The 20,066-nt window shown below is 42.9% G+C and overlaps 1 pseudogene; it reads right to left on the bottom strand.

Moving 5' to 3' along the window:
* LOC142438372 (BTB/POZ domain-containing protein KCTD1 pseudogene) overlaps positions 1–19,796 on the bottom strand; it is a 28,460-nt pseudogene extending 8,664 nt beyond the window's left edge.
* Between the last annotated feature and the right edge of the window lie 270 nt (positions 19,797–20,066).

The following is a 20,066-nucleotide window of genomic DNA, read 5'->3' as shown; positions in this document are numbered from 1 at the left end:
TTATAATATATACATATTGTTTTTGTGATTAATCACTATGCTTTAATGATGTTCAATTTATAACAATGAAAATACATCCTGCGTATCAGATATTTATATTATGATTCATAACAGTAGCAAAATTACAGTTCTGAATCAGCAACGAAAATAATTTATGGTTGGGGTCACCACTGTTTGGGTCAGGTCTGAGCTAGGCAGCCCCCGTTTGGACTAAGTTGAAGCAGGTCCGGGCCCTGCACTAGCTTCCCTGCACATCCCCAAGGTCATGAAACCAGATGTTACTGGTTCAGAGAAAGCAGCAAGGAGTCAACCAGCAATTCTCCTGGTTTCCAAGCCCCATATGCTAATTGCCCTACCTTCCTCACCACTCCTTTAAAAAGCCCTCCCACCAGCTGCTGAGCATGACTTTCCTGACCCGTTTGCCTAGGTCATGGACCCTCCTCCGGGGAGCTCTCCCCACCTAATAAAGCTATTTCTGTTTCTGCTCTCCCTTGTCCTGTCATGTCCGTCTTCCTCCCTGTTCCTCAGTTACCACCTTTGTAACCTCTGCCTGAGGAACTGTATTAAAGGGTCTCGGCATTCAGAAAGGTGAGAACCACTGCCCTGGAAGTTATGTTTGTTAGCTTTTTCATTGATTCACTGCCTTCTCTTATATCTTGGAGGACAATACATGAAGGTGCTTCAAGAAGTTCATGCCACAATGAAATGAAAAGATGATGGCATTTTCCCATGAACTGTCTGAAAGTCCCTTGTGCATATGTTGTTCCCTTCTGCCCTAGTTTTATCTTTCTTTCTTTTCAGTTTTGATTCATTTTTTTTTGTGTCTTTCATATATCGATTTTTTCTAGATGTGACCCTTGTCTATTTAGTCACGTAAGAGTGATGTACACACCTGCATACACATGCATCCACCCATCACTCAGAAAACCTCATTGGGATTTCTTCTTGTGGGCCCAGTTTATTAATAGGCCGGTTTTGTTATTTTTGAATTAATGGGAAAGGACCTCAATTTTTGTATCGGGAAACCCAAATCCCCCTCTCCCTTCAGTCAGACAGTCGAGCCCTGCAGTCTACTGCTGTGGACATGGACCCACCTATTTGGATTCAAGGAGCCACGCACAGGGTTTGACACTTCCACTTTTCCTTCTGGGGATGTTGACTTAATCCCCCTTTTTGAGGACAAGGTCTCCCATGATGTGGAGGGAAGTCAGATGCTCACAGGCATCTTCCTTGAAGGCAGTCCCTGCCAGACTGCTGTCTCCCCACACCACAGGGGCTGGGGCCTGCAACCATTAGCTTAGTTACTGTAGGTGGAGTTCACACCCCATTGATAATGGTCTCTATCAGTTGAGCCAGGGAACAGGCCAAATTGGCTCTGTGACATCCAAAGTTAGGCTGCCATCCTGGACCTGGGATCCACCCATCTTGCCACACGTATAACCCAAACCCTCCTCTTCCTATTGCATGGATACCCCTAGATCACCCCTCCCATTACTGTATTACCTATAGCACAACCCCTTCCTGTGACGTGGGTCTTCACCTGTGACTAGGGGGCTTGCATGTCCCCAGAGAATATAAAAAGCCTGGGCTAGCATTAAATCTCTCTCTCTCTCCCTCCACGTGGACCACCAAGTGGGGCTGAGGTGAGCATGCTACCATGAATCGTGTCTGACTCCATTTATTTCAATACTTCTCTTCTATCTCTCATGCTTTCTATGACTTTACTATGATCTTTACTTATTATCGCTGTACAATTGCGCCTACCAGACCCGTAATGATGTGTTAGGGGCTGACTTCCCCTGACACCGTGACGGGTGTTCTCTACTCTCATAACACTCTGATTCATGTCTTTTGAGAAAATAAAGCTGGAAGGTGAATAATCATCCACTGTTTGGGGTGAAGGGAGGAGGCTTTGAAGTGTAACTTTTCCTCACAGAGGCAAGTCATTGATACGGTGCTAAGTGAGCAGACAACTGTAGGTTGTGTGGGAGTGAACCAGACAGCAGGAAATTCAAGGACGTCCTTTGACTCCTGGCCAGTGACCTCACTTTAGTAGGGTGTCCTTTTCTCCCTGTCCCCAGGAAATTTTCACCATCCTTTAATTATAACGCATATCATCCCACTGTTTTGGAGTGATTATATTACATGCCTGTTTTCATAACTTGGCAGAGCCACTCAACAGCTGGCACCCCGAGTTATTAATTTTTGCATTCTCAGAGTCTAACACATCATGTTAGGTGTTCGGTAACTAATTGTTGAACCTGTGAACACAAAATGAGATGCTTGAGTAAATTGTCAGCTGGAATCAATTTCTCAAAAGGCCCGAATGTGAGACTACGCATTTGGAAAAGAAACGAGGACTATACGCGTGCTCTTAGATGCCTTCAGAGGTCAGTGCATCAGGCGTGAATGTGCTTGGATGCTAACTCAAAAAGTGGAGGTTCAAGTCCAGGCCGGGGTGCCTTGGAAGATACTAATACACATCTGAATGATCCATCGTTACAAACCCTTATGAACACAGTCCTCATTTGACACGCATGATGTCATCATGAGTTAGAATCAACTAGGACTTTTTTTTTTTTACCCATTTCCTTATTGTTCTCCAACATTTTTGCATCAGTTAATCCCAGGAAGACGTCATCATTGAAATCCCATAGTTACAAAGAAGAGTAATAAATCATCTGTCATCATTTTTATAACTTCTTAGTCACTTCCTTGTGATATCAGTGTAGTGCTTGGCATGAATCAGCTACAAGTACGCATAAGAATTTTCTTCTCTGGCAGTGTGCTGGGGCAGGGGATCGGGGGATGGGGTGGGAACACAGAACCATCATAACTAATTGCCACTTGAGCTACCACAAGGTCTGAGGTCCTTTCCTATGGAACTTGTCAGTTGGGCCTGGAGCAGGTGAAGGAAGGTGAGTATCAGAAGTAGATATGAGGCCTTTCAGTCTGTGGAGCTTTATGAGCCACTAGATCTGCCCACCCTAGGCAAACCTGCTAGTTTCAGCTTGCAGAAAGAAGACAAGTAACGTTCATATGTGGTCAGGACCTATGCTAGTCCGGGTAGACTACAGAAACAAATTTATAAGCATGCAAATGTGAATAAGAGTTTTATATAAAGGGGAATTATACATTAATAAAGAATGTCAACCCAGTCCAGTCCAAGTCCATAAGTTTGATATTAGCCCATATGTCCAATACAAATCTATAAAGTCCTCTTCAGAGTCACGAAACACATGCAGCGACGCCGAATGCAGGACAATCACAGACCACTGGGTAGAAAGTCATTGGATCCAGTGGCATTGTAAGCATCTCAGTGCTGGCAGGGAACTCTATGTGGTTTCTCTGCTTCAGAGGTCTGGTTGCATCAGGGTAGGTCCATGTGGCTTCTCCAGCTCAGGGCACTAGTGTAGTTTCATGTGTCTTGTCAGCTGCAGTGTCTCCCAGAGAGAGAAGGGTCTCCCGCCTCCAAGGAAGAAAATACGGGATTTCTCAGAATTCTCAGGAGAAGGCCCTGTCCACACAGAGACCTCATTGGCTATGATCTGATTGACAGGCTAGACTCCACCCCTACAGTCTTAATCCTCAAATTGACAAAAGATTATATAAGTACCTCCGGAGCTGAAGAACGTTATGGAGCTAGGTTAGAGGAAAGCGACAGAATGATTTCTATACAGAAACAGGAGGTGCAGAAAAGGTCCATTTATGATCTTCACCCTCCAGAAGACTTGAACCTGAGCAAACTGGCTGTGAAATAAGGAGATAACTCCTGTTTTGTTGTTATTTTAAGACACGCCCAATGGCATCTCGGAACCTGTCTTATTCTTCTTGCCACTTTCCTCCTTGGTGGCTTCCCTGGTAAGCATCCGGCTGTTCGCTGCAAGGTCAGCAATTTAAACCTACGAGCCACTCGTGAGAGAAAACGGAGGCTTCCTGTGCTCATAAGATTTATGGTCTTATAACATGTGCTCTTCTGTGATGGACTAATTTCACTCAGCATGATTTTCTCCAGATCCACATCTCATGAGGTACCTCATGGTTTCATAACTGTTTTTTAAGGATGTATAGTAGTCGTTTGTGTGTACCAGTGTCTCTTTATCCATTCTTCTACCAGTGGGTCTACAGATTATTTCTACAGTCTTGCTGTAATGAACAGACATGCATCTGTCTGTACTATGGCTCTTACTTCCTTAGGATACTAAGCAGAGGGATTCCTGGGTCATGTGGAATTTCTCTTCCCACTTGTTGAGGCGGTGCCACATCATTTTCCATAGTGGTTGTACATGTATGCAGTGTATGAGGGTTCCAATCTCACTAGAGATTCTCCAGCATTTGTTTTTTCTCTATTGTATTGAATTTGGCTGTCAACCTTGGTGTAAGATGGTATCTATGAAACCTATAGAAAGCTGCAACATCTTAATAACGAAAAGATTAACAACTCCATTAAAAATGTGCAAAGGACATAAACAGAAAATTCACCAAGGATGAAATACAAATGGCCAATAAATATGAAGATATGCTCATGACCACGAGCCATTTGGGAGATTTAAATCAAGGTCCACCACATTTTTTGTCTTCCTTTATGTTTTCTGTTTGTCTCTGCTGTAAGGAAACCATGTCCTGTTTCCTCTAGGAGGTCTCGCTTGGGTGAAAAGACTTAGAGTTAACCTTGAGTGTGGGACTGTCTGCATGTGTCCTTGCTGCACACAGAAGGAACTCCCTCACGTCGGAATGTGCTTGCATGTGAGAATGTTTGATAACTATGAATCATGAGAACGTCGGAAGTCACTGGGCCCTAGAATAGCCCCTGCATTTGAACTTTTGTAAACTTCCTCATTTGGCATGCAAATAAATACCAGGGAGTGGAGAAGCTCAGGAAGTCCTCTGTCCCCTGAGTACCTCTCCTTTTCCCTCATGAATCCAAAAAAAAAAAAAAGATTGATGGTCTCAGAAACCCCACAGAGTAGTTCTAGGTTGTCCTACTTGGCTGCTGTGAGTTGGAATTGACCCAGTGGCAGTGGATTTGTGGTTTCCCACCAGCTGGTATATAGCACTAACCCTCCTACAGAAGTTCCCCTGGTGCAGTTAGCCCAAGTTACTGACCTTTCTCAAGTTACTTTCTGGTGCAGTTGCTCAGCCAGCTTTAACTTGACTTAAGTCATCACATGATACTTTCCCAACACATGCATTTTCTCAAACAGTGGTGTCTCTTCCTGCCCCTAGGCTTATGAGAACTCTAGTCTGGTCCAAGTGGGCTGCTCCACTGGATTTTAAGAGCATTCTGTTTCTTTATCATCCTTTGTCCAAGGCTCCCTTTCCTACCTGCGAACATGTCTCCATTTCCTTCCTCCACTTTTCTCCTAGGTCTCTTCAAGTCTCTGTCCTTCTTTAAACAAAATAAAACAAAACAAAAATGTAACCATTCCCCCTCTCTGTCTCAAATCCCGGTCACCACCTCTGATCTGAAAAGGAACTGTTATTTGTCACAACGTATTCTCTTAACGACGTCTATCCATTTCCATGTACTCACAGCTAACTTTGACGGGACGACGACCCCATGGAAGGCTTTGGGATAAACATTAGATTAACTTGCATGGGTTTGATCCAGTGTAAGAGTGAGTCTTTAACGTAGATGATAAGGGACTCAGCAGTTTCTACACAGATGTTAACACCCTTTCCATTATGGCTGAGGACATGGGCACTGTAATTTTCCAAATGTCACACAGAGGAAATGGCAGAGCCAGGCTTTGAATCTGCACCTGGGAAACTACGTAGCTGTTGGTCTGAAGCATCTGGTTAACATAGAAAATAGAATCTCCAATGTACTGTCCTTGAAGGGCTGAGGGAGACAGCACCGGTCCTTCACTGTAGATGTCACCCGTGGAGACTACCGAGCGGACTTCTTTGTTTTACAAATGGATTTTCAAAGCAATATAGCTGTACGGTATCACTGGCTTGGACAATTGCCTTGCTTCAGCATCACTCCATTTCCCCTCTCCACTGGGTCATTCTCATCAGCACGAGAGCAGCAGCTACACCGGGGAGATCCGCAGCACAAGACCTCCTTTGAGCGTGGAAATGTGAGGGTGTGACTTTGAGGACTGAGGCGTGCCTGGCCCAAGCGATAGTATTTCCAACGGCCTCATAGGCAGCATGCACAAGTTGGACAATAAGGAAGACTGGAGAAAAGTTGATGCATTTGAATTGTGGTGCTGGTGAAGAATATTGAAAGTATCATGGACCGCCAAAAGGACAGGTCTTGACTAAGTACAGTCAGCATGCTCCTTTAGGCAAGGATGGCAAGCTTTGCCTTACATACTCTGGGCATAATGTCAGGAGAGATGTGTCCCTGGAGAAGGACATCATGCTTGGTAAAATAGAGCTCAGTGAAAAAGAGGAAGGCCCTCTAAGAGATGGAGTGACACAGTGGCTGCAACAATGGGCTCAAGCATAGAGACAATTGTGAGGATGGTGCAGGACCAGGCAGAGCTCTCTCCTATTGTTCATGGGCTTGTTATAAATTGAAACCCAATAAATGGCACCTAACAACACCATACAGCAAAACGCCTTCAAGGAATCTGCTTTGACTTGTATTCTTCCAATCCCCACCCACCTATTTAAAAAAATCATTTTATTGGGGACGCCTACAACTCTTATCACAATCCATCCATCCATCCATCCATCCATCCATCCATCCATCCATCCATCCATCCATTGTGTCAAGCACATTTGTTCATATGTTGTCATCAACATTTTCTTTCTACTTGAGCCCTTGGTATCAACTCATCATTTTCCCCTCCCTCCCCTATCTTCCCTCCCTCATGAACCCTTGGATAATTTATAAATTTATTTTTTCATGTCTTACACTGACCAATGTCTCCCTTCACCCACTTTTCTGTTGTCCAGTCCCCTAGGAGGGGGTTATATGTCGATCATTGTGATCAGTTTCTCCTTTCTCATCCCACCTTTCCCTTCCCCGCCTTGTATTGCTACTCTCATTATGACCCTGAGGCATTTATTTGTCCTAGATTCCCTGTGTTTCCAGCTCTTATGTGTGTCTGTGTACATGCTCTGGTCTAACTAGATTTTTAAGGTAGAAGTGGGGTCATGAGAGTGGGGGTGGGGAGGGGAGGAAGCATTAAAGAACTAGAGGAAAGTTGTTTGTTTCAGTGGTACCATACTGCACCCTGACTAGTGTGTCTCCTCCTTGTGACCCTACTGTAAGGGGATGTCCAATTGTCTACAGATGGACTTTGGTTCCCCACTCCACTCTCCCCCTCATTCACAATGATGTTATTTTTTGTTCTGGGTCTTTGATGCCTGATACCTGATCCCAACGACACATCATGATCCCACAGGCTAGTGTGCTTCATACATGTGGACTTTGTTGCTTCTCAGCTAGAGGGTCACTTGCTTATCTTCAAGCCTTTAAGACGCCAGATGCTATATCTTTTGATAGCTGGACACCATCAGCTTTCTTCACCACATTTGCTTATGCACCCATTTTGTCTTCAGTGATCTTGTCGGGAAAGGTGCATCACAGAATGCCAGGTTACTAGAACAAAGTGTTCTTGCATCGAGGGAGTACTTAAGGAGAGGCCCAATGACTATCTGTTACCTTAATAGTTAACATATAAATATATGTACATAGGTCTATTCCCCTGTCATCATATATAAATATATTTACACATGTACATGCCTGTATTTAGACCTCTATAAGTGTCCTTTGCCTCCTAGTTCTTTCCTCTATTTCCTATTACTTTCCTCTTGTCCCACTCCCATGTTTGTCCTTCAGTAATTACTCTCAGCTATATTGCCCTTCGTCAAGCCCTACCAAGCATCCTATGCCCTCCTCACCATCAATTTTGGATCACTTTTTGTTCCCTTGTCCCTGGGTTTGTTAACACCCACTTCCTTTCCCCTGCCTCCCCTTCTCCTATGTCCCCCCCAGAACCATGGGTCCTGTTGTTTTTTCCTCCAGATTGATTATCCTACCTATCAATAAGAAAGGGGTCACTTTTAAATATAATTCAAAGCATAATTATCAATGAAAAATAGGTACAAACTTAGGGACTATCATACATGATATAGCTATGCTATCAAACACAACTGAACACATACTAGCTTCAGAAGACAAAGCAGATGACTGGGGCCTTCTAAAAAAGTAGACACTTGTGTACATCAAAGGGAGACTGGATGGTGTAGTGGTTAGCTGCTGGGCTGCTAACTGTAAGACTAGCAGTTTGAAACCATCAGCAGAAGAAAGCCAAAGCATTCTACTCACTTTAAGAGTGACAGTCTTGGAAGTTCCCAGAGGTGGTTCCATTCACTGAGTCAGCATTGACTCAGTGGCAGCGAGTTTGTGTGCATGTGTGCATCAAAAGATTTCATTAAAAACAGTAAAAAGAGAACCCACTAGCTGGGAGAAAATATTTGGCAATTACATATTGAAGAAGAAACTAATCACTAAAATTTATAGAAAACATCAACATCTCAACAACAAAAAGACAAGTAATAATAAAAGCATAAAAACCAAATGACAAAATAAATAAAATTAACCTTATGAAAGTCATAACACTTTCTTCAACAAAAAACTATACCAAAAAGTTAAAAGGCAAACTGCTGGGCTGGGAGAATATCTTCAGACACCATATGTCCAGTAAGAATCTAATAACCCAAATAATATAAAATTTTAACAACTTAAGGGAAAAAAATGTCAAACAGCCCAGTCATGAGGTATCAGAAGACTTGAATAGACATTTCACCAAAGAGGATTAAAAAATGACTACAGCTGATGAAAAGATCCTCAAAGTCACTGAGGAGAGCGAGGCCCTACTGTCAAGTAGATTCTGACTCTATTGGACAAGTTTCCAAGGCTGTAAATCTTTACAGAAGCAGATTGTCCCATCTTTCCCCTGTGGAGCAGCTGGTGGGTTCAAACCACTAACCTCGTGGTTAGCAGCTGGACTTCAACGACTGTGCCAGAAGAGCTCTCATTAGCCGTCACTCCCACTAGGATGTCTGAGATAAAAAGCAACAACAAAAACAGAAAGCGGGATGAGATTGTGGGAAAACTGGAACCCTTATCCACTGCTGGTCGGTCTGCAAAATGATACAATCATAAAGGAAAATAGTGCGGCACTGTCTCCAAAAGCTAAAAATAGAATTATCAACTAGATCTATCAATTTAACTCCTAAGTCTATCCACCAAAAGCTTGAAAGCAGAAACTCAGAGACTTGTGCACCAACTTCTTGAAAGCACCATTCAAAATAGGATAGCCAAAGGCTAGACACAACCTAAATGCCCATGACAGATTAAGAGATATGCCAAATGGGATGCATGCATACAATAAAATATTATTTACACAGAGGGTAAATATATGACCTCACTTACAAAGGTAATAAAAGCAAATATATACAAAACAAAGTTTATTTTCCACCCACCTATTTTAGACATTCTTCCCCATCATGTCATCAAAATTGCCATGGTCAAGCTCACCAGTGACCCCACACTGCTACTTTTATGCCATTTCCTCAGTCCCCATCTTACCTGAACAACCAGAGCCTGTGGCACCGTTTTAAAAAGTACTGATGACACAGTGGGTTAAGCAGTAGGTTGGTAATCACAAGGTTGGTGGTTCAATTCCTGAGGAGAAAGAAAAGACTGTCCACTCCAGTGAAGATTTCCAAGCTCAGAAACCTTAGGGAGCAGGCAATTTCCTTTTCCCCTACAGGGTCAATATGAGTCAAAATCAACTAGAGGACAGTGATTGTGTGTGTGTGTGTGTGTGTGTGTGTGTGTGTGTCACAGTTGATCCTTTCTGTCAAGAGTTATCTTCTCTGACCTTTCTGAGAACGTCTCTTCCTGGGTCGCTTCCTATCCTTCCGGCCATTTCTTCAGTCTCTGTGGCTGCTTAACCTTCATCCCTAATTCTTAGGCCCACGAGTGGTTTCACCTCTGATTTCTCCTCCCATATCACAGTCTGTAACACCAGCCTCTTCTGTCTTTATTATTGATTTTCATTTTTTAATGAAGCAGACAATCACAGCACACTCTCCTCTCTGATCAACAAGAACGCAGTTGACAATAGAAATTGCAGATGACCGGGATCTCTGAATTCTGAAGACTGTTACCTGGTCATTTCCATTTGCCAGCTGTGTGACCCTCAAACACAAACCCAAACTCACTGCCATCGAATTGATGCTGACTCAGTGTCTATAGGACAGGGTAGAATTGCCCCTTTGGTTTTCCAAACTGCATCTCTGGGGGACTAGAAAGCCTCATTTTTCTCCTCTGAGTGGCTGGTGGTTTCAAATGACTGACCACGAAGTTAGCAGCCCAACGTGTAACCACTACCTCAGGAGGTCTCCTGTGTGACCTTGGGCAAGTAGTTTCACCTACGTGCTTAATTCAACATGTAATAATTGGGAAATTATACTCAATGACAGCAGGTATGTGCAGACTGGGAACTTTACACCCTCGGTTGCTCTGTTCTCTGAGCCACACTGGACAGCACGGATAACTGTTCCAGAGTCAGAGCCTCTCCATGACTGCTTCCCTTCGTGTCTAGTTCCAGGCTCCGGGCCAAGCCCTCTGTAGACTGTGAGACTCCATTGACAACCATGCAGAATAGCACCGTGTTTTTCAAATGGCTGTGTGTGTCCCAAAGGGGACTATGTCCACTGAGAAACATCTGACTGTATTTTCTTTGGGTATACATTTTAATTATTGGGGTATATAATTTTAATTAAAACACTCTTTAATTAAATAGGCATTGTGTGATGAAATTCAAAATTTACATTTGTAAGCTAGAAACACATCTTCACAGAAATGACTGAGCCTTAATTTTGTCAGATATAAAATGTAAATGAAACTGTGATATTCATATATAATAGGACTACAGCAGAGTGTTTTAGCCTACACAGAGTAGGTTTGCAGGACTGGGACACTGTGTGACTTTATCATTCCAAGAATTTCAATGTACTTTTTGTTTGGAAACTGCTAATGTCTTGATTTTCTTTTTCACAGAGAAACTCTATGTGTGTTTAATTGTAAGCAGAATTGCTCCAGGCTGTAAGAAATGACAATGAGGTTGTGCCACAGTAATGGTTCAGAATTCATTAGCATTGACTCTACCTTTGTGCATAATTAAATCCCCCTAAAGGTCACAGTCAGTTGTTTACAACTGATATTTAGTAGGGTCAATAGGATTTCAAATGACCTTATACTAATTTGTTGGTATTATTAGGATGAGTAATACTTACCTCTACATTTGGTTTGAGTAGTTTGGTCGTTATTCCTTCATGGACGTTTTAGGTTTAGCAAAATAAGGTTTATAGAGTCTTTATGAATGCTTTGAGATTCTGAATGGAGTTTGGTGACATGCGCTGGTAACAGATGTGAATTTGCAGAGAGGGCCCACCTTACTGTCACTGGATCTTCCCATTTGAAACATCGCATGCCTCTCCATCCACTACTTTTCAAATATTTTCAATAAAGTTTTTATCACTTTTTTCTCCAAAAGTCTTTTACATATTTTGTTAGAGGTCTTTAGGTTCCTTTTCCATTTTGCCATTCAAAATATACTTTAACATACTTTCTACTCAAGTTTAGTTTTCTAACTGGTGTTGATGAATAAAGGAATGCAATTTTTTATATTGATTTTATATGTGGAGACTGTGTCAAAGTAGTTTCTTTATTTTTAGTTATATTGTTTTGTAAGTGATCTTGGATAATACACATAGAGTCAAATTATCTACATTGTGTCTTGAGTGTTAAGAAAGAGAAATGGTTCAGTTGAAGAAACAGAGTCTTGAAAATACAATAACACAAGTACAACAAACCTTGACAAAGGTGCAAAATCAGATCAGTGGAGAAATAACAGTCTTTCAGTGTATGTTACCAGAAAAAATTCAATACCCAGGGTGGGTCAAGAGAGAGGTCAACTGACTCAGCTCAAATATTTCCCAATTGTTCCAAGAAATACATTTCTTCTTTGGCTTTTAAAATATTGTTGGTGATTTTTTTCTCTCTTTTTTTAAATCTTTCTATTATTATTATTATTGATTTCGTATTTCTGTTATTTTTATTGTTTCTGTTAGATCCCCCAGTTTATGGAGCACAGAAGGAGTGGATACATAGAGACAATAACAGATGGGACGGTTTATGAGTAAGTGGTGGGTGGCAGGCAGGATGGGGAAGACAAGGCGAATTGGGGAAAGATCAATGAATGTGGGAGGGGGAGGGGCAGATTAGAGCTGATTGCGATGATGTATATACAACTCTTTTTAGAAGCGGTTTAACTGTGGAAGTATATGATATGTGAACATTATATCAAGAAAAATCCTGGGGGAAATAAAAGAAAAGAATGCAAACGTGACCCGTGGTTATCATGGGAGAAGGAGGAAGAGTTTTTGCTTAGTGGGGCATTGAGCTTATTTTAATTTGGTGGAACGATTTGGAGAGAGATACCAATAAGGGTTGTACAGCATGAAGAGTCTAATCAATGGCACTGAATTATACATGTGGACGATGCTGAGTTGGTAGCTGTTTTGTTGTGTGTGTGAACAGCAATGAGAATGAGGAAACATAAAATGCTCTAAAATCGTGGTAAAGATTGTACAACTCTTCTTGATATGGTTGAACTATTGATTTGCAAGATGTGTGGACAAAGTGCCAATAAAACGGTTTTAAAAATATGAAAAAAAGTCATTATCCAGGGTCTGGGTCCATCAGTGTAGCTCCATCTGGCTTGTCAGCAGGAAGACCAAGCAGAGAGTGTATCAGTCTGGCTTCCAGTGAGCTATTTATCTCTGTAGTACCTTGAAATGAGGTCATCAAGCTGAGGCCTGATTGACAGGCTAACCTCCACACCTTCACTCTTAATAGTTGCATGTTGACACCAGATTATATAACTACCACAGAAGTGCTTGTTACAAATCCACTCCAGTATTTGTCATCTCTTGCTCTGACCTGTAGAGGTTCCACTTACCACGCCATACTATTTTCACGTTGTCCTGTCTTTGCTTCCAGTCGATTTTTTATGTAGAAACATGCAGTGGACATGGACACAGGACTTGTGTGTGAACTTCACACAGCTTAAGCAAGTATGTCATGGTCTTCATATTTTGCTGAATATTTAAAGATAATGTAAAGGAATTATCACACTGAGAGCAAAACAAAATCTAAAACAAAAAATACGTAAACTGGAATATTAAACACAATTGCTTGTCCACCAAGACTGGTTCTCCTTGTTGGCCACAACCTAATACGGGCTCGGCAAATCCTCCTTTCTTGGTGAAAGCTGTTTTTGTGCTCTTTCTTACTCGACGACAGGGCTTCCCTGTTCTCTCTGTGTTGCTACTGGTCACAGTAATAAATCCCACACCAAAGATGATTTTTAAAAATTTTATTGGGGGCTTTTACAGCTCTCATCACAGTCCATCCATACATATATCCATTGTGCAAAACACATCTGTACATCTGTTGTCATCATCTTTTTAAAAACATTTTCTTTCTCCTTGAGCCCCTGGCAGAAGCTCTTCATTTTCCCACTCCCTCACACAACCTCCTTCCCATGTCCCCTTGATAATTTATGAATTCTTCTTCTGCTTTTTTTCAGGTCTTACACCAACTGCTGTCTCATTTCATCCACTTTTCGGTTGTCCATCCCTCCTGGGAGGGAGGCCATATGTCGATCATTGTGATTGGTTCCCCTTACTCCCCTCCCCTGCCCACTTACCCTCCTAGTATCGCTGCTCCCCTTGTGGGTTTATCTGCTCTGGAGTCCCTGTGTTGGGAGCTCTTATCTGTACCAGTGTACATGTTCTGGTCTAGTCAGATTTGTAAGATAGAATTAGGGTCACGGTAGTGGGGGCCGGGAGAAAGCATTAAAGAACTAGAAGAAGGTGGTGTGTTTCGTCGGTGGCATACTGCATCATGAATGGCTCTTCTTTTCCTTGTGGCCCTTCTGACAAGGAGTGTTCAATTGACTACTGATTGGCTTTGGGTCTCCACTCTGCCCCCACCCCCCCCATCATCCCCATTGATATGATTCTGTTTATTTGTTTTGTTTGGGTCATTGTTGCCTGATACCTGATCCTATCAACACCTCATGATCACATGGACAACTGTGTTTCTTCCATGTGGGCTTTGTTGCTTCTCAGCTAGATGAGTGCTTGTTTATCTTCAATCCTTTAAGACCTCAGACACTATGTCTTTTGATAACTGGGCACCATCAGCTTTCTTCACCACATTTGTTTATGCACCCATTTGTCTTCAATGATCATGTCAAGGAAGGTAAACATCATAGAGTGCTGTGTTAGTAGAACAAATTGTTCTTGCATTGGGGGAGTTTTTGAGTGGATGCCCAATGCCCATCTGCTACTGTAATACTTTATAAATAAATATATGTACATAGATCCATTCCCCTGTTATTGCATTTAAATGAATATATATTTATATATATATGCCTGAATTTAGACCTCTATAATTGTCCTTTGTATCCTAGTTCTTTGCTTGATTTCCTTTTATTTTCCTCCCATCCCTATCATGTTCAGCCTTCATTCAGGTTTTGGTAATTCCTCTTGGCTACATTGCCCTTTATCAAAGCTTTACAGGCACCCAATGCCCTCCTCGCCATCAATTTTAGATCACTTATTCTTTCCTTGTCCCTGGGTGTGTTGGCACCCCCCTCTGTTTCCCTCATTTCTCCCTCTCCTGTGTCCTCCGGGAACCGTTGGTCCCATTTTCTCTCCTCAGGATTGTTCATCCCACCTATCTTGTCCAGATAGACACGCATAGACAATAATATGCACAAAAACAAAGCAAAGCAAAAACATAGTAAAAAGGAGACAAACATAAATCAACAACTGCTAACACAACAAAACAGTAATACAGAAAAAAAGAATAACCAACAGCAAAAATTGAAAAGCCCCAAACAGTTCCAGGTCTGTCGATTGACCTAACTTATGAGTGTTTTCCAGTCCATTCCACTGGGGTACCATGCCCTGGCCCCAAAGTCCACCTTTGGCTTTCCTTGGGGACTTGTTGTTTTGCTCCCCTGGCTTCTCCGCTGTATACCCTTATTGTTTCACCCTAGTGCAGTGGGGTCCTATCGGATACATCTCCCACACCTTGCCCCCAGTACTGTCCTCCTTAGCACTTTGTTTCATTGAGGGATATCGTCCTGTCTAGTGATGGGGCGGGCCCTGTGATCCTCTCTGTGTATTGGCTGCTCGGAGCTGGAATATTGTCCTCAGGGCTGCGTGGGCCAGAGTGTGTTCCACTCTCTTGTTCTTTCATTGTTTGCTCCTGATCAGACGGGCCCCACTTCCTGGGCTGCAGTTTCAGGGCTGTCCTCTGAAGTGCATTCTTCTGGGGGCAGGGGTGCCCACGTACTTGGGATTGGGGCAGTCCTGCAGACCTCTCTATGACTTCCCTGCTTCATGCATGCATATTGCACTCACACCTTGGCATGCTGGATTGAAATCTGGACACCCCCCCCGCCCTCTAGTGGAGATATAAACAACATCTTCCCCTTGGCTGTGTTAGAGCCTTTTCCCTCGCTCCACACCTGTCTCTTCCCCCCCTCCATATTAGTTGGCTGCCATACAAATCCCTGGATTGGGTTTGGCACCTGCTGTAGTTCCTGGACCTCAACCCGGGAATGTATGTATATTGTAGCTTTTCCCATATGGCCCTGTTTGAATTTTTTTCTTGTTTTGCTACCTCCATGGCCTCATGTTGTACTTGTCCTTTTGTGTTTGGCTCAGTTCACTTAGCGTAAGTTCCTCCAGTTCTTCCCATGCTGTGGTATGTTTCATGCGTTCATCACTGCTTTTCAGGGATACATAATACATGATTGTATGTATGTATCAATTTTTTAATACATTCATCTGCTAATGGATGTTTGGGTTGTTTCCAACTGCTTGCAATTGTGAGCTCTGATGCAATGAACATTGGGGCACAGATGTCTGGCCGTGGTTTGTTTCTTGCCCCTTCTGGGTATATGCCTCGTAGGGGGATTGCTGGGTTGTATGGTAACTTGAATTCCATCTGTTTTAGATATCGCCCAAATGATTTCCATAATGGTTGCACATACCTGTAGGTCCACCAGGAGTGGACAAGAGTTCCTATCTCTCCACAGACCCTCTAATACTTGTTATTTTCTGTTTTTTTTTAATTGGGCTATCTTTGAGGGTGTTAGGTAGTATTGTTAGGTCTCTCTCTCCAGGACTAGATTTCAGCCTCGGTCCTTGGCTCCATGCGAGAAAGATTTCATGCCGAAGCCGGGCTCGTGATCCAAGTGAATTTAATGAGAGTTAAAAGAAGTTTCAGGTTTTACACGGCACCCATAGGATTCTTTTGACCACGCGGCCTGGCAGAGACTGCTCCAGGACACACAAGGATGTCTCCCCTCCCACGAAGACAACCAGACCGCACAAGCAAGCCAAGACCCCTCTCCCTCTCGGTTCCTGCCTTTTCAAGGGTTCCCGGGGGAGGTGTGGTGAACGACCCCAGGTCGATCCCATTGGCTGAATTGCAATCACCTGGCCCAGGTGGGCTGCTCCAGGTGTAACGCCCATCTGGGCCCACCGGTGGGAAAATCCAGCTCTGTCCTTTGCTGGCTCTCCTGGGCATGCGTAAATGGACTTCCCAATTCCCTAGGCTAAGCTACCTAACAGTACCTCACAGTTGTGTTAATTTGTATTTCTCTTATGGCTAGGAATCTGGAACATTTTCTCATATGTTTACTTGCCATTTGGATTTCTGCCCTTAAGAAACTTTTGTTCAGGTCCTTCGCCAACCGCCTCAGTGTATAATTGGTTTTTTTCTTGTTCTAAGTTAGCAGAGTATTATAGATTTTAGTAATAAAGCCTTAGTCTGATGTGTCACAACTAAAGGTGTTTTCCTAGTCAGTGATCTCTCTGATTACTCACTCGGCAAATTCTTTTGATGCACACAAGTGTTTTGTCATCAGTGTATCCTACTTGTCAATTTGTGCCTTCCTTGTGTTTGTGCCCTTCCCTATTTCCAATAGCCTACGTATTCCCAGAGCCAAAGTTCTCAGATTTGTTCCAATTCCCTCATTGATGGCCCTCAGAGTTTTACCTCTAGGTCTGTGATCCACCTTGAGTTTATTCTTGTGCATAGAGTGAGGTCAGAGTCTTGCTTCATTTTTTTGCAGGTAGATATCCATTTTTTTCTAGCACCACTTATTGAAGACGCCATGCACTTCCCATTTGATTTTTTTGGCCCATATTGAAGATCAGTTGTTTGCATGCTGATAATTTTATTTCTGGGTTTTCAATCCTTTTCCATTGGTCTGAGTATCTATCATTATACCAATCCCACACTGCTTTGACACTGTGGTTGTATAATTGGTGCTAAAATCAGGTAAAGCAAGCCCTCCAACATTGTCCTTCTTTTTGAAGTGTTCTCTGCTAATTCTGGGTTTCTTCCCTCTCCATATGGAGTTGGTAATCAGTTTTTCTAATTCTTTGAAGAAAGATGTTGGTATTTGTATGGGGACAGCATTAAATTTATATAGTGCCTTGGGCAGAACTCACAGCTTTACTGTATTCAGTCTTCTGCTCCATGAGTGTGAGATAGTCTTCCATTTGTTAAGGTCACTCCTGGTTTCTTATAATCGTGTTCTGTAGTTTTCCTCGTAAATATCTTTTGGTTTTTTGGTTAGACATATTCCTAGTTATTTCAATTTGTGCTTGGCTATTGTGAAGGGTACTACCTTTTTGACCCCCTGTTCCATGGTCTTGTCTGATGTACAAGGCAGTCCAATAGACTTCTGTCTGTTGATCTTGTATCCTACCACTCTGCCATATTCCTCTATCGCTTCTACCACTCCCTTTGTGAAACTTTTAGGATTTTGCATATTTAAAATCACATCATCTGTGAATAAAGAGTTTCACCTCTTCCTTCCTCAGACAAATACCTTTGACTTTTTTTTTCTTTGTCTTATACTGTTAGCTATGACCTCCAATACAATGCTAAATAGGAGTGGGGACAAGGGGCATCCTTGTCTGCTCCCCTTTTCCTGATGGATTGGTTTCATCTTTTCTCTATTGACTACCACATTGGCTTTTGGTTTTTCATATACAGTTTGTATTACATTGAGGAATTTTCCTTTCATTCCTGTCTTCCTGAGTGTCCTAAACAGAATTGGTGTTTGATGTTGTTGAATGCTTTTGCCACATCTCTCGCTATTATCATGTAGTTCTTATAATTTTTCAATTCAACGTGGCAAATAATACTAATGGTCTTTCATATGTTGGACCATTCCTCAATCCCTGGTATGAATCCCACTTGGTCTTGATAAATTATTTGTTTTATATACTTTTGTATTCTGTTGGTAAGTATTTTGTTAAGGATTTTTGCATCAATGTTCATTAGGGAAATTGGTCTGTAGTTCTTAATTCTTGTGGAATCCTTGTCCAGTTTAGGTATCAGAGTTATATAGCTTCATACGAAGAGTTTGGGAGTTGGCCATCTTTTTCTATGTTCTGGAAGAGTTTGTGTAGATTCGTGTCAACTTCCCTAAATGCTTGATAGAATTCTCCTGTGAATCCATCTGGTCCAGGGGATCTTTTGGTTGGTGTGTTAGTCCTGGTAGACTAGAGAAACAAATCCATGGACACTCATATGGGTCTAAGAGAGAGTTTTATATAAAGGGTAATTGTACATTAAGAAAACATCTCAACCCAGTCTAGTTCAAGCCCATAAGACCTATATTTGTCCATATATCCAATACCAGTCTATAAAGTCCTCTACAGACTCATAAAACACATGCAATGATGATCACAGGCCAGTGGGTGAGAAGTCTTGTGGATCTAGTGGCATTGTAAGCATCTGAGAGTTTGGCAGGGGTCTCCATGTGGCTTCTCCAGGTCCAGGGTTCTGGCTACCTCAAGATAGGTCCTTGTGGTTTCTCCTCAGGGATATCTCACAGGAAGTGAGTGTTGTCAGTAGAGAGTCTCCAAGAAAGTGAGAAGAGAGAGAGATTGGGTCTTCCATCTCCAAGGAACAAAAACAGGATTTCCCAGAATTATCCATCTCACCCTAGTCTATGTGTGGTGCTCTAGCCACCCTCAGCCTCCGAGGATCTGTTTGCAGCTGTGCAGACTGTTGTCTGAGGGAAAGTGTTGGCCTGGTCATGGGGATGCATAGTTCTGGGATGGGGATGGGGTGGGGGTTGGGTGGTCTATTCCTGGCAAAGGGCACTTTGGACTGGAGAGCGGGTGGGAAGGAGGGTACAGCCACTTCTGTTAGCATACAGCTCCCCTGCTTAGAGTACAGAGAGCAGGGGGCATTGTGTAGGGAAAAGGTAGAAAGGAGGATGCCATGGAGGGCCCCACAGGCTTGGGCCCCCAAACTGCAGCTGCCCAAGCTTCTGCTGGACTTCTGCCATACGTCTTGTGGGCCCGGAGCTTTGTGCCTTGGCTGGAAACTGGGGGGAGGAAGGGGGCTGGCTGGTGGGTGTTTAAGGAGCACCCATGCAGGGTGGAAACCTATTATATACCTGGCATATGTGGCTATTGGTCGAGGTAGGCTGGGAGCCTGGAGAACCACAAAAGAGGCATCTGGTGGGCCTGGGTACCCAGGAATCCACAGGGAGTGCAGGTGATGGGGTTGAAGTCAGCTTCGGATTCAAAGAAGTGCTCTGGGCTCTTTCAGGGACCGACCGACAGCCTTGAATCCCCAAATTGGCTTCCAAATCTCCCCACTCACACATCTCTAGAGAACTCCCAAAGTGAGCTACCTACCTGGTCGCCATCTTGCCCCCAATCTCAAAGATGATTCATACGATTAAATAAAACAGCAAATATCTCCATCTGAAGTGTCTGCAGTTGGTTTACAGTCCGGATTGTCTATTTAAGAACAATTGACATTAAAAAGGGCCATCAAAGAAGTGGTCCCTCCCAAAGGAATGTCTCTAAATGCAACCAGTTTAGGAATCTAAGTTCACCCCTAACGGGAAGTAAAATATTCCGGCAGGTTTTGCATAACATTTGTATGTATGTGTGTGTGCACAATATGGTTTACA

Source organism: Tenrec ecaudatus, chromosome 1, assembly GCF_050624435.1.
Source record: "Tenrec ecaudatus isolate mTenEca1 chromosome 1, mTenEca1.hap1, whole genome shotgun sequence".
NCBI lineage: Eukaryota > Metazoa > Chordata > Mammalia > Afrosoricida > Tenrecidae > Tenrec > Tenrec ecaudatus.
This window is presented reverse-complemented; position numbering and strand designations above follow the sequence as displayed.